Consider the following 16,898-nt stretch of genomic DNA (forward strand, 5'->3'; position numbering starts at 1 on the left):
TTGTAAGTTCCATGATGATACATTCCATGGCCTTGCATACCAGGATCGTCAGGCTAATGGGGCAGTAATTCCTGGGGTCCGTGGTGGCTCCCCCTTTGTGGACTGGGATAACCATCGCTGTGCACCATTCAGTGGGCACAAAGCCTGAGGTGAGGCTATGACTGAACATGGTACTTAGATGGGGTGCCAGTTCATTCTGCACTTCATGTATAATGCAGCCTGGGATGTTGTCAGGTCTCATGGATGCTGTGTTCTTGGCTTTGGAGAGTGTGGTTTTTACCTGTGCAGCCGTGATTACAGGAACTTTGTATTCTTCTGGTATAGATATGGGCCCTTTAGGGGGTGAGAGGGGGGTAAATTTAGCACTGAACCTATCTGCCAGGATGTTGGAAATATTAGTTGGTTCTGTATATTTAGTATCATTGTGCTGTAAATCAGAGCAGATCTGAGTGTTGCCATTGAGATTCATGACATAGGTTCATAGGTTCATAGGTTCATACTAGGCTATCTGCCCGAGGGCATTTACAAGCCTAGCCCATCGTTTTGTGGCTTACGCCACCCCTTTAGTATGGGGAACTATACCCATTATTTTGCTGTGCCTCTGTCGAGCAGTGACACTGAGGTAATCCCTGGGGTATATCTGCGATCTCCCATCCATTGGTCAAGATTTCTCTTGAACAAGGCCAGCGAGGTGCTCTGCCTCACATGTACCGGGATTTTGTTCCACAGCATAGGGAGTCTTTGGGTGATGAATCTATCCCTCCAGCATGTCCTATTAATAGCCGTGTAAAGGTTTAAGTCTCCGCCTTGTGGCTCTGATGGATCTAGATTTTTGAGGTGAAGCATATTCATCAAATCTGGGTTTGACATGGCCTTGTATGTTAGGCAAAGGTCACCTCTGAGCAGCGTGCGACTGAATAGAGCTGGAGTTCTTTCAGTCGGGCAGCATAGGACAGATTTTTGAGACCCTTTATCCTTTTGGTGAGGAACTTTGTGGCCTCTCCAGCTGCTGCAAGTGTCGGGTCAGATACATTCGAATGGGGCATTGTACTCAATCATTGGTCTGATGAGTGATGAGTAAAGGGAGACTATGACCTCCCTTGATCTAGATGAGAATCCCTTCATGATAAGGTGGGCAATGTAGAAGGTCTTCCTAACTACTTTAGCTACATGGGTGTCGAATGACAGACTACTATCAACCTGGGTCCCCAGGTCCCTGATAACTTCTTCTGTGCTCAGTGGATTGCCACCTATTTGGTAGCTAGGGTAACCTTGTTTTTCCCGAAGGGTATGACTATGCATTTTTGGCATTTAACTTTAGGCCGTGGCTCTGGCACCAGTTATCCGTTTCTGTGAGACCCTTCTGAAGGATATCTGTGTCAGATGTGTTTTCTACTATGGCGCCCAGTTTGCAGTCATCTGCAAACTTTGTCAGCCATAACCCTCCTGTGTTTGCTTGTACTTCGGAAAAGTAGATGCCAAACAAGAGTGGGCCCAGGACTGAGCCCTGTGGGACACCACTTGTGACAGGCTTTGAGTCTGACATGGCGCCAGCAGCTCTGACCCTGTGGGTTCTGTCACTCAGCCAGTTTGCAACCCATCTTGTGATGTATGGGTTGACATTTAAGCTGATGAGTTTTTCAATGATACCCGAATGGGGTATTGTATCGAAGGCCTTAGCTATAGAATGCTTTGTGGTTGTCTTTAGAATCAGAGGCAATTTTCTTTTTGTAACTAGCTTTGGAGGATTTTATGAGGGATCTCAGCTTTTTACTGAAGCTGACCAGGGAGTTCCTCCAATCATGGGATTTTACTCTTTTTTGCAACAGTTTCTTTCTTCTGTTGTAGAGTTTGTTTATGACAGGGGACCACCAGATTGGCTTCCTTTTTTTTGGAGGATAGTATCTTGGGTCTGTTAGGGATTGCACAATCCATGCACTTATGTAAGTTCTTATAAAGTGCATTTGTGTATGATTCAGCAGTCGTACCTCTATTGTCCATTTGCATGGGTGTCATGACATTTGCCACTTCTGTCTTAAGAAGCGTGAAGTTGGCTTTGGAGATATTTTTATGGAGGTTTCCCTAATGGGGGGTGGGGGCAGGATGTGGATGTCTAGGGTGATTAGCTTGTGGTCGGATCTGACCAACGAGGAATTGACCTCTGGTGTGGAACACTGGTTGCCCATGTTGGTAATGACCAGGTCTAGAATATTGCTGCCCCTGGTGGGGGTGTGGATAAGTTGATCCAAGGCATAGGAATTTATGAATTCCAGAAAACGTTGAGCAAAAGAGTTGGTATATGAGTAGTGTTCCCAGTTAATGGTGGGGTAGTTGAAATCGCCCATTATTAGGGTGTTAGGTTGTACCCTAATATTTTCCAGTGTATCAATAAATGAGGAGTGGGAATCCTGGGGCATGGTGGGGGAGCTGTAGATTGCGATCTTGCCCAGAGTTAGTTGCACTTGGATAATCTTGGATGCATTATGCTGAGCAACTAGTCTGGAGGTGTGGATATCCTTAATGAATATGGACACACCTCCACCTTTAGTATTTCGGTCCAAGTTAGGTGGCCAAAAGGTGTGGTATGAATTGGAATTATTAACATCAACCAGTTCTTCTTTGGATGGGTATCCCCTGTGAAGGTTTTTTTTGGCTCTATACCAGGAACGACTAGGGTTTTCTTTAAGATATGGAATTTTTGGCAAATTTATGGAATGCGGGCAAAATCTTTTTCTAAAGGTACAGTGACTATCATATAGTGTGATGTACTGTTGTGATTTAGGAGAGTATTACGCTCTATTTGGTTTTCAACAACAAACCACATTTAGGGAAACCTGTATGGGACTGGCGAATTTACTCTAAGGTACTGTTTGTTCATTTTGGCTAAATTGTTGCGTGTTTTGCGATTTGGTAACCATTACGCTCCATCTGGGTACCTATCTACATAATATCTCTGGGAGTCACATATTGGAGGACTATTCAGTGATTTAGTAGGACCATCAAAGATAACACCGCATTATATTTTACAAGGAACGTGGAACGTGGACTTTGATACATTGGTCTACAACTTTCAAACGCTAACTGTTTTCACCAACTGGCGGCCATTTTGTACTGACAAACTTGCAAATACTAATATTCAATAGTTTCCCTTTTTTCTGTGAATGAGTTTATTATTTTATATGTGCATATAAGGATTCACTATAGTATGATCTGTTTTTGTTTGTTGTATTACTGTTATCGAGCATAATAAGGTTTTATATTGGCACAATAGGGAAGAATAATTGAATGACTTAGGGATTGCTGAATTTTTTGACAACAGTATATTGAGAGGCAAGGTTTTTTGTATACGATTCATATAAACAGATGTAGGGCCTAACAGGATTTGTATAAATGATTGTGGACCAAAATACAGTTTGAACATTCAGGATCTAAGGTTCTATTTGTAATAAGACTGATTTTATATCATATATTGAATTGCTAAGCTTAAATTGTGGTAAATATTACAGTATCAGCATACCTCGGGTTATATAGCTATATGCAGGCTCTCTAGGAATATAGTTCAAATTAGTATCTATGGCTAGAAGTATTTTTTTGACATAATAATTATTAGAACAGATCAGCCCAGTAGCAAATATCAACAATTATATACATGAATGAATGAATGAACATCATATTTAATATGTGTCAACAACAAGCGATTTTGGTGCTTGTATCATATAGCATAAGTAAGGGCAGCCATTTAACACTATTATAGATGTACATTTGTACAAAGGATCAAGCCTAGCCGTATTGGTTCTAATTTAATCCTGTGGTGCACTTGTACTAATTCAAATATTCTGATACATGATAAGCTTTTCAACCTTCAAGTTTGTAAACTGAAGTATGATATATGAGTTTTTTTTATGAGTATTACGTGGAATGGTTCCTATATTATAACTTTTGGTTGTACTTCCACCCATGTATAACCAATACATACATTACAGCTTGTCATAATAATCTTTCATTGGATAAATCAGGGTGTGATTACATTTTTCATAGTGTACACTCAGGGTGGTCTAATATGTATGGGCCTGAGTCATCTTTGTGTCTAATAGTTAATTTATGAGAAGATAAATCTGAAGGACAGAACCATTGGGTACTCAAACCATCGAGTGTTTGGTGTATGATATACATGTTTGTTATACTAATAATTTTGTGTGCTGTTTGGGATAGATTTGGACACTTTCTGTTTCTGTTTCTAGCCTCATATCTCTTTTTTCATATATCTGGCAACCAGGCTCAAACCAGGCATTTTGAGACTCTTAGAATCTGGCTATCCTAATAACAGGTTTAGCTTAGTTCTTTGAACAGCCTGACCTATCTACATTGGTGTTTACTAATTTGGATTCTAATTATGGATTTAGATACTATACTGGATGGGTTATGTGCTGATCAAGATGATATTGGGGTGTTTGGTGTTGAACAAGTCTCAAGCAATAACTCAAACACTACAAATCTCAATACATTAGATGGATGCGAATTGGCTTTTCAAAACCTTGGTAAGGGCTTAAAAAGTTTAAGAGCCAACATTTGGCACTTAAGGCTATTTTGCGCATATATTCACAAAAATATGGCACCTCGTGGTCTTAGGATCAGACTTCGACCTATGGTTAGTAGATCTGAAGAGAGACTAACCACAGAATGGAATCAAGCATTACAGGAAGGTTCCATGAGTTTTGTAAAAATTCTGGCCTCATACTATGAGAGAGCTATTGATTTAAATATAACTGAGGTCAAAAGCATTAGTGCAGAATGTAAAAAGTACCATTCGCTTCCCATCTATGATAATGCGGTGGCCAGGCTGTCCAAAGAACTAGCTTCATATGAAAAGTTAACCAAGGAAAGAAAAATCAAAAAATTTAACAGAGATATCATGGATTACAAGAGAGGACACCCTTTTGGTATCCAGAAATCTGTTAGATTTGATGAAGCTAACCCTGGTTTGGCTAGAAGCAGAACTAGAAAAAGACCCAGATCTATTCTTAAACACCCTGATAAATCTTACACCAGTACCTTGGGGGAGGAGTCCTCTTATACTGACAGTGAGAGTGCACTTACACATGAATCTCCTATGCGTAAAAGGTCCAGTTCGAATATCCCTTTAGACAAAGGGGAAAGCGGCAGGGGGGGGGGCGCAAACATAAACGTAGGAACTGGTACAGAATCAATGGAAGGGCTGATAACAACCCTACTCAGACAATAGCCACTAACTATCAGAATGTACTGAATCTGTCTAATACTGTTTTAACAGATGAACAACAAAATTTACTAAATAAAGGATTGGGTTTTGTACCAAGCTTTTTTGTGATGAATACAATACCGTATCTGATGTCATGAACTGTTGCCGCAACCTTAACCTGAAAATATTTTTTTCAGATGAAAATTTATCTATCTCTCAAAGAACTTCTGACTTCAGATTCCATAAATCCCAATTTCAACCACCTATGAATAAACATGCGGCCATATTCCAACAGTCTGTTTTACGTGACCTACATTTTCCTCAGTCAGAATCACATATCACAAAGGAGAATATTAGTATGACTGAAAAAATGTCTCTAACAGAACTTAGAAATAATCAGAATATTGTGATATTACCTGCAGACAAGGGCAGAGCAGTGGTGATTCTTAATATGAATTTTTAAGTCAATGAGGGCATGGAACAACTGTCAGATAGAAAGTGCTATATGCATATGGGCATTGACCCTACTAAGAATTTAAAAAAATAAATTGATTCATTTCTTAATTTGATGGTTGAGGAAGGTATTATTACTTCAAACACAGCCCAACATCTTACAGTGACAGACCCACAGAAACAAATTTTGTACCTACTTCCAAAAATTCATAAATCTATTTCTAAACCACCAGGCAGACCGATTGTTGCAGGTATTGGCTCACTCACTGAACCACTCTCCGTGTTCTTGACAGCACAATTAAAACCACTATTGAAAGAAGTCAGAGCTAGAATACAGGATACAACTCAATTTTTACAAATCATACAGGATACCCAATTGGAGCCACATTGGCTCATGTGTACACTGGACGTTAAATCCCTATATACTAGTATACCCGATTGGGCAGGGTTACAGGCATTACAATATTGGTTGGAGAAGACAAACCTTTACTCACCTGGTTTCAATACCCTCATTATCTGTATGGCTGAACATGTACTTAATAAAAATGTGTTCTATTTTCAAAGGGAATGTTACAGGCAACAACAAGGAACTGCCATGGGCGCATCTTCTGCTCCCATCTACGCCAGTCTATTTATGGCTTATTTTGAGGAATGCCTCATATATAATCCATTACATAATATATATATGGTGGAAATTGATATATAGCATAGATACCCAGATGATTGTTGGATGGGGTGGCGTGCTGACCCCACATATTTACTTGAATTTGATGAATATCTCAATGGTAACATCTGGGGGATACAGTTTACAATAACATTTGATTTACAAACAATTGATTTTCTTGACGTAACAGTCTATAGAAATCATGATCATACATTTTACACAAAAATTCATAGGAAATATCCACAATACAATACTCTATTACATGCATCTAGTATGCATCCACGCCACACCATCCGCAACATACCTAAATCACAGTTTCTTAGGATTAAACGTATCAGTTCCACCAGGATGGATTTTGAGGAAGCCAGGGCAGACCTTGAGAACAGATTCTTGGAGAGGGGATATCATTCCTTTGATATCCACTCAGCCAGTAATGGTCGGACAAGCAGGACAGGAATACCTTACTCAAATACAGGGAGTCATCACAAACTACACAGGAACCTACACTTAGATTTGTGATCACATATGGTAGAAACCATAATGTCATAAGGAATATTCTGGATGCTAATTGGAATATTTTGCTGGCTAATAACCATCTCAGGCAAATATTGGGACCAAAATGTCAGTTCTCGTACAGAAGGGGTAGAACACTAGGAGCTATATTTTCACACTGCAAACATAAGGAAAGTGGAGGGGCTAAGTACAAACAGCTGACTATATTAGGTGATCAACTTTTGGGTACATTTCCATGTGGCCACTGTTCATTTTGTAATCAGGTAAGCAAATTAAAGCAGTTCAGTAGTGCCAACACGAGTAGGGTGTATGACCTTAGGGTCTTTGGTAACTGTTCAAGCACTTGGGTTGTATATCTGGCCACATGTCAATGCTCGGCATTTTATGTTGGGCAAACATCACGTTCACTAAGAATTAGGATGGGTGAACATAGGAGTGATATTAAAAACAAAAAGGATACCCACACCTTATACAGACACACCATTAAACATCCAAAAGCCAAATTTATGTTCATTGTTATTGACAAAATCACTGGAAACAGGAGCAATATACAAGGTTGGCACAGTATCCTTAACCACAAAGAAAAATATTGGATTATTCGTTTAGGGGCACTCTTTCCCCCAGGATTTAATGACCATCTATAGAACCTAACACCCTGGTACACACCGAAAATAATTGATTATGGATGGATTCATCCAGGTTAAACGAGTTTAGTGTGTTAGAATATTACCTAACACGTTGCACTATTAGTGCATGCTACGCAATTCGATGTTACCATGGTGCATATATTTTTTAAACTTGTTGCTCTTACAAGATTAACATCATGTCAGGGTTTTTTTCATATCACATTCATTTTTTGTGAGACTATAGTAATTATTTTGTGCCTTTTTATATATATGGTCAACAAAAAATGTTTTATATATATGGTCAACAACAATTATATTACTTATACTATGGATGTCAAAGGATTATATGATGAATATATCCTTGTAATGTATGTTTGATTATTTACCTCTGTGGCTCATACCTACGTAACGGATACTTCGGTGAATATTGTTGTATATAATTTGTTTATGCATAAATATGCACATATCCCCCGGGATTCATGAAGCTCGGCGCAAGGCCGGTGTAAGGCTTGCGCCGGCAGTGCAGTGTATAATCGGCGTAGCAGCGCCATATGCATAGTAATGAGTGCGCGCCGCAACCACAGACACGTGCAGAGGGCACGTGAGCGAGCCCAAGTAGGATGCGCCCGTAGGCGTGGCCAAGCCGACAGGCGATGAGCAACCTAAAGTGCTGACTGTCACAGGCCGCCTGCAATAGTAACCGCACCAGCCAGGGTCCGTGGATAATGACACGTACGCAGAGTATGCAACATAGTACCCGTTCACACAAAACGGAGAACCAAACATTAACCCACGAAGTCCAAATTGTACCCGTCCAAGGAACAAAGGATACGCATAATACCGTGTCCATCACGCAATGCACTGTCAGTGGGCATACCCAGTGAAGGTGTACCGCAGCATGTCAGCGCGCCGCACCTACACACAAGTAGCCACATGGGCATGGTCACCAGCAGTAGTGAGAGTACACAGCCGGGTAGCCGTGTCCATATAACAACCAGAAGGAAACCAGATACCCTAAAAACAGACAAACATGTGCATAGCAACATGTACTACACCCAGCAATGTGCCCATCGCATACACATAGGACGGCGTATGCCTAAGCGTAATATCCAGAAGCAGAACCCATGCATGCAAATGTAATACACAACAGCCCCGTCATAGCACGTAACCCGCACCCATGTACGACCGTGCACCCAACCCAGCTAGCAGCCTTGCGCAGCTGCACACCTACACACAATGGGTATACCTGAAATGTAGTAAGAAGTATTGTCCTAGGCAGTGCCACGCGGGCAAATATGTACCCCACATGTTAACATCCCACCTCAGGTACAGATATCCAAATGGCTGCATGTGAATGTGTCGGCAGAATGTGTACATCCCGCATGTGGTATGGACCTGTCGAAACCCCATAGGCGTGCACACGCCACGGTGCCCATAACTGTACACATCTGGACAAGGCAGTATGTTCAGCCACCGTACTGATGATTAGCTATGCAGACATGTCAAACACAACACATATGGCGGAACATCTGCCCACCAAGCAGGATGCCCCAACAGGGTGCCACATGCACAGAAGGTGAAGGTGGGATATCACACGTTGAGAATAGTGTTGCCAGATGGCCAAACACCCACGGCCAACGCAAAGGATGGAATAACATGTATATGCCTGGATGAATGGGTATGTCATAGCATGGGAATAGGCCAAGCTATCCAACATAATAGCCATGTGTACCAGATACAAACAGCCAGTAACACGCAGTAGTAATGCAGGAAGGCATACACGACTGTGGGAATAGCACAGGACATATGGCATGTGCCAAGTGTTGACGAATGACACAAATGTCCAGGATGGGGCTCCCTGCAAAGAGGAACATGTGCCAACCCCACCCCCCACAGATGTACCGGCAGTGGAAACACATCCCAAACACACACCAAACACTACCATCCATCCCACGATAACAACGGAGGCTGGTCAAAGACCACCATGACGCGTGCACAAACAGGGACACGTGTAACCGTTGCCCTAACAACCCCCCACAGGCCAAAGAATAATAGTATGGACATATGCATATAATGCTGTGAAGGATGTGTGGTAGTCCTCAGTATCACAGAGGTAGGTACACAAATACACTGTAATCAACCGTGACGTATGTGCACTGTACACAGCATACCTGCAGGTAATACATAGTTCAATCATGTGCCACAGAAATATACACATACGAATGAGGATAGGGGATAGACAAGTGTGAATGGGACAAACTATGAACATAGGTTCATAGGTCCATAGGTACATAGTAGGCTATCTGCCCAAGGGCAGCTATAACCCTAGCCCATAGTTATGTTGCCTTTGCCAACCCTCCAGTCCGAAGATAACAATGCCTATTATATTGCTGTACCTCTGTCAAGCAGTGACAATGACATAATCCCTGGGGTATATCTGCAATCTCCCATCCATTGGTCAAGATCCCCCTCGAACAAGGCCAGCGAGGTGCTCTGCCTCACATGTACTGGGATGTTGTTCCACAGCATAGTGAGTGTCTGGGTGATGAATCTGTCCCTCCAACACATTCTATTAATGACCGTGTCAAGGTTCACGTCACCTGCCCCTGTGGTTCTGAGGGATGTAGATCCATTAGGTGAAGCATAGTCATCAAATATGGGTCGACATGGCCTTGTATGGCAGGCACTGGTCACCACTGAGCAAGTGGTATGTGACTGAATGGAGCAGGAGTCCTTTCAGTCGGGCAGCATAACACAAATTCCTGACACCCTGCATCCGTTTGACGATGAACCTATGGGTCTTTCCCAGCTGCTGCAGGTGTCGGGTCAGATACCTTCCGAATGGGGCAATGTACTCAATCATAGGTCTAATGAGTGATGAGTACAAGGAGACGATGACCTCCCCTGATCTAGATGTGAATCCCTGCACAATCAGGTGGGCAATGTAGAAGGTCTACCTAACTACGTTAGCAACGTGTGTGTCGAACGAATGGTGACTGACAACCTGGGTCCCCATATCCCTGGTAACTCCCTCTGTGTTCAGTGGATTGCCACCTATATGGCAGCTAGGGGTAACCTTGTTCTTCCCGAAGGGTATGACTATGCATTTCCCGGCATTTAGCTGTAGGCCATGTCCCTGGCACCAGATATCCATATCTGTGAGGCCCTTCTGAAGGATATCTGTGTCAGATGTCCGTCCCACTATGGCACCAAGTTCGCAGTCATCTGCAAACATTGTCAGCCATAACCCCCTGTGTTTGCTTGTACTTTGGAAATGTAGATGCAGAAAAAGAGTGGACCCAGGACTGAGCCCCGTGGGACACCGCCTGTGACCGGCTGTGAGTCTGACATGGTGCCAGCAACTATGACCGTGTGGGTTGTGTCACCTAGCCAGTTTGCAACCCATCCTGCGATGTACGGGTTCACATCCTAGCCGATGGGTTTATCAATGATACCCGAGGGGGGTATTGTGTTGAAGGCCTTTGCCAGGTTGAGGTAGGCTGTATGGACTGCCTGAGCCTCATCAATGGCCTTGGTGACTGTTCCTAAAACGTCAACCAAGTTTTAAACGCATGATCTGCCTTTGACCAAGCCAAACTGGGTTGGATGCAAAGTATGCAAGTCCCCTATGTCGTCATCTATGAGTTCCATTATGATCCTTCCCCATGGCTTTGCAGATAAGGCATCTCAAGCTAATGGGACGGTAATAACCAGGGTCAGTGGAGGCACTGCCCCTGTGAAGTGGGACTACAGTCGCCGTGCGACACAACTTGGGTACGTTACCTGAGGTGAGGCTAAGATTAAACAGCTGTCCTAACTGTGGGTCTAATTCCTCAATGAGTTCATGGACTACACAGCCGGGACACCATCTGGTCCCATGGATGCTGTGTTCACTGCCTTGGAGAGAGCATGTCCCACCTGTGCATTACAGAAGTTTCGGGGGCCACAATCCTCTGGTACAGACATCTCTCCATGTGGGTGGGAGGGGGGGAGATGTTTGCACCGAACCTGTCAGCCAGTATGTTGGCAATGTGTGTATGTTCAGTAAACTTCACATCATTGTGAACCCAGTCCGAGCATATCTGGGAGTGTCCTCCCAGGTGTCCAACATAGCTAAAGAAGGCCGTATGATTGTCTGTTGAGTCCTTGGTGATATATCTGTCGGACTTGCCCTGGATGATGTCATGAGAGCTTGTAGTTCTTCACATATAATGAGCAAGGGTGTCATACCTTACAAGGATTCCGCTCTGTCTTGTAGTAGCTACCTCCTTTCATTGTAGAGCTTGTGTATGGCTGGGGTACACCAGACTAGATGCTTGGCATTGGTACAAAGACTCACAGTTGTGTAAGGGATTGTCTGATCCATGCAGTCCTGTAGGTGCTGGTAGAAGGCATATGTAAGTGATTCAGTGGCTTGAGTAATGTTTACGACTGGCTCAGGGGCCTTAAAGGAGACCACACTAGTGTTTAGAAGTGTGAAGTCGGCTTTTGAGAAAGCCATATGTATGGTAACCGGCACCACCCACAGCATTGTATGTCAATAGCAGAAGCTATTATCCAAATAACATATTATTATCTTTATTATTAAATTATTTAGTATTATTTATTTAGTTATTGTTTCAGCTAATTACACTTGAAAATGCCCGGTAAGACCGGGTGAAAGTGCTCGTGATCTACTTGTTTTGGTGGTGTCATTTTGACAATAAAGTGGCGATTCTTCCCTATTGGGACTTCTGAGGATTATTTAAAGCAGTTGCTAACCTGCATCTTTGGATGTACACCATTTGGTTTCAGTTTAGAAAAACCTGGTTTTCGTAGCACTACATAATATGGGTAGTCAAACAGACATCCGCGATTGGGGAACATACAGCAGCAGTCAAAACCACTGGCCAGATGGACACAGTCCAACAACTTCTACACTTTACATATGCACATTGGTGTCCATTGTAGGACCCAAAAATTGATCCATACACAATATCAACCAGCTGCTACCGTTCCACCCAGAAGAAGCGACAGCCATGACTACGGCACAGCTAGACATATGCACCACCAGCGTGTTTAAGGTTGATGACAAGTGTCCATGAAATGCAGGACATATGAACAGAAATCCCCAGATTGTCGAGTCCATAGACGTGCGTCCACATCCCAGTCCCGCTCACATGAAGGATGTGTAATGGGTACCATCGAGGGTTGCAGCCATGGGACCCTGGGTATGCAGAAATGGGGCTCTGTGTTGTTTGGCAGATAATCCGTTGTCCCGCCCCGTGGGAGGGATGTGGGTGTAGCACATGCCTTACTCCCCACTAATAATGCAAAGCATCCCCCGGATAATGCTAAATGCAGGTGTGAAATGTGTACAGCCCTATACCAGTGTCCAGTAGGCAATTCCCATGGATGGACAAGCGTACGACCAAGATGGCACCCATAACTGCAAACCCAGTGGAATTACACAGCTGCAGTAAGGCATAACACAGGAAATACAGATAGGGACTACAGTAGACACTCCCCATACAAAGTCAGACCGCCGTGAATACCGGCATACAGCACTCAATCTGCCAGCAACAAAATGGGGATCACTCGCTTCCATACTGCGGAACAAATGGGCAACCTGTGGAACACATACCAATGGCACACTAACAACTTCAGCTAGGAAGGTCATAGGATGGTTAAACTACGGCGTTTCCACTTATAAAGAACATCCTTCAGTGAATTAATAGGATTAATGTCAATTGACCATGGAATACACCTAATCAACATCAAAGAACCGCTGGCACCCTATGGCACACAATCCAAAACACACATAGGTAAATGAAACAGTCAACGTTGAAACTGTCCAGGACAGTACCCAAATGGTATACAAAGGTTCCTTCATAGACAAGTAACCGCTTTCACCCGTAGGCTTCGTCAGACTTACACATAACATAGAAGCATCCAGGCTTTAAATATCCCTCCTTACACTTTCATTGGTCAATTTCTCAGCAAAGAATGAACAATTAACCACAGCATATAAAGCACAGACGCAATGTTAACTACGCACACATATATTAACATCTCCAAAAACATCCTATTAAAACATGTATTATATGATATTGTACTATGCCTAATACTCATCAATCAAAGATCTAAAAATATATATAGAAGATATGTATATCATATCTATGTAATACAGTGGTAAACAACTGAAAGAGTGGACTAATGTGTGTTAACTGTATATCTGTACCTAAACTACATTCCTGTTACTTGGGTTTAAGCCACCTGCTTCTCAAAAGAGGCTTAATCAGTGTTTCATCAGTCAGCCCTGGTGTGTGGTCAACTCTTCACCTAATAATCCATCTCAATCTGCATTCTAAAGCATAGTTGATGAGGTCCCCCCTCTGGTATTATAACCTAGCCTTTGTAAAACACTGAATGTAAACGTATGCCTTGTGATGTGCTCATAGCCGGCCGTAGGCGTACGCCAATCCTGCGGCTGCCTAGGGCGCCGCACTAGTAGGGCCATCTGTCTAGTAGGTATGTCATGTAGGTACACCAGGATGGGGGCACCATGTGTTGTGGTGGTGGGTGCCATGGAGCCCTATAGCCTAGGGCAGCGGTCGATCTAAGGCCACTGCCGTAGGAGGGGTAGTACGGTCTGCAGGTATGTGCTGAAGTGCACATGAAACAGCGGTCTACATGGATTACCCATAGTGGCGACACCTGCACAGATGGCTATAGCGGGACACACACACGACCATGCATACAGCACAGTTAGACATACACACACCATAAACAGGCAATTATACACAAGGTTTATGGCGTGTACAGGTACAGTGTCAGTACAGCAAGGATAGCTGTCTGCCACGATATCCAGCAGATGTCTCTAGGGCGTTCCGGAATATGGACGTTGCATGGACAATGAGTGGATATGCATCGTACCACAGTTCTATGTGTCAGCTGTGCAAATATGCGATACATGGGACAGACAGCTGTCCATGCAAGAGCAGCGCTATGGGCACAACATAGGTATGTATATTTACAACGAGAGAGATACAGATGGACACATGTGGCAAGGCCGTGAGTGTAACGTACACAGCACCACCCCACCACACCACAGCAGGGTGCACGTGGAGAACACGCTACGGATGTCGCCAACAACAGCAGGCACACAGGCAGTCCACGAGCTGCGTCTCACCATCCACAAACACAGGGATGGCGGCAGGATATAAGTGTTCTGCAGAAACTCTAAAGCCATACCCTATGAACCCATGCGGCTGGGAGCATAGACACACACACACATCTGGTAGGCATGGTGATTGACCACACCCCCACATACCCAACCGCACAACTGTATGACACAGGTATGGAACGCGCTACGTGGACCACTGAACACAGCACCGTCAGAGGCACACGTCCAGGTGGGTGACAACATCCGTAAAGGTATAGCCGCCGATAGCCAAGGTATGTGTTGCCAAGCGTCTAAAATAACTACACTCTACTAGGGCAGCTGTGAACACACACATGGGGAAGGGCCGGGAGTCGAACCTACGCCTACCTACCTGAACTCACTACAGCATGATGCATTTACAGAACGGGCTACCGAGATTACTGAACACAGCGCTGTCAGAGGCATACTTCTAGGCGGGTGACATCATCCGTAAGGGAATAGCTGACAATAGCCAAGGTATGTGTTGCGAAGCATCTAAAAGCATGTTCATCTGCAGAGGCAGCTGGAAACACACACACACACTGGGAGTCGAACCTACATAAACTCACTACAGCATGATGCATTTACAGAACACGCTACCGAGATTACTGAGCACAGTGCTGTCAGAGGCATACTTCTAGGCGGGTGACATCATCCGTAAGGGAATAGCTGACAATAGCCAAGGTATGTGTTGCGAAGCATCTAAAAGCATGTTCATCTGCAGAGGCAGCTGGAAACACACACACACACACACACACACACACACGGGGAAGGGCCGGGAGTTGAACCTACACCTACCTACATGTACTCACTACAGCATGATGCATTTACAGAACGCGCTACCGAGATTACTGAGCACAGCGCTGTCAGAGGCATACTTCTAGGCGGGTGACATCATCCGTAAGGGAATAGCTGACAATAGCCAAGGTATGTGTTGCGAAGCATCTAAAAGCATGTTCATTTGTAGAGGCAGCTGGAAACACACACACACACACACACACACACACACACGGGGAAGGGCCGGGAGTCGAACCTACGCCTACCTACATGAACTCACTACAGCATGATGCATTTACAGAACGCGCTACCGAGATTACTGAGCACAGCGCTGTCAGAGGCATACTTCTAGGCGGGTGACATCATCCATAAGGGAATAGCTGACAATAGCCAAGGTATGTGTTGCAAAGCGTCTAAAAGCATGTTCGTCTGCAGAGGCAGTTGGAAACACACACACACACACACGGGGAAGGGCTGGGAGTCGAACCTACGCCTACCTACATGTACTCACTACAGCATGATGCATTTACAGAATGCGCTACCGAGATTACTGAGCACAGTGCTGTCAGAGGCATACTTCTAGGCGGGTGACATCATCCGTAAGGGAATAGCTGACAATAGCCAAGGTATGTGTTGCGGCTAAAAGCATGTTCATCTGCAGAGGCAGTTGGAAACACACACACACACACACACACACACACACACACACACACACAGGGAAGAGCCGGGAGTCGAACCTACGCCTACCTACATGAACATACTACACCATGATGCATTTACAGAACGCGCTACCGAGATTACTGAGCACAGCACTGTCAGGAGGCATACCCCTAGGTGGGTGATATCATCTGCAGAGGCAAGGCAGCTGATAGGGAATGAAGACAGAGTGCGCAGTCACACAGCAGGTTACCATCCCAAGGTGGGCGTACAGTAACACGGTAGTGCTGCAGTCGGGAATACCAACTAACTACGGAGCAGTACATCACGACATGGATACAGGATGCACCACATACAGTATACCCTATGAGAGGGCATCCGACGTGCACGATGTAGGCAGCCATTGTGGCATAACAACCGCATATGACTCACCTGGATGGTCACCATGGCTATGCAGGATGTCATTGGCCATGGCTACACGCCTAGTAGCAGACATCGGTGCCGACTGTAGTGTGTACCCCCGAATGGTGTACTGGCCATGCCCTCACACCTAGCAGTTGCGAAGGGGAGACAGACATGCTCACGGGGTATCAACGCAGACAGGCGCGGTGTGCACTGTACTGTGTGTCCATCATTACAGCTGCTTACTGGGCATGCTCAGACACTTTGAATCTGCACAGTGCAGACATGCATACACATGGGGCGAAATCATGGGAGGCAGAATGTGGACCATCGTGTGTGTCCACCCACACAACAGCAACCCGGCCATGCCACAGACGTGGCGGTTGCGAAGGGGAAACAGGCATG

This window comes from Protopterus annectens, chromosome 4.part1 (genome assembly GCF_019279795.1).
Source record: "Protopterus annectens isolate FY-2018-M chromosome 4.part1, PAN1.0, whole genome shotgun sequence".
Classification (NCBI taxonomy): domain Eukaryota; kingdom Metazoa; phylum Chordata; order Ceratodontiformes; family Protopteridae; genus Protopterus; species Protopterus annectens.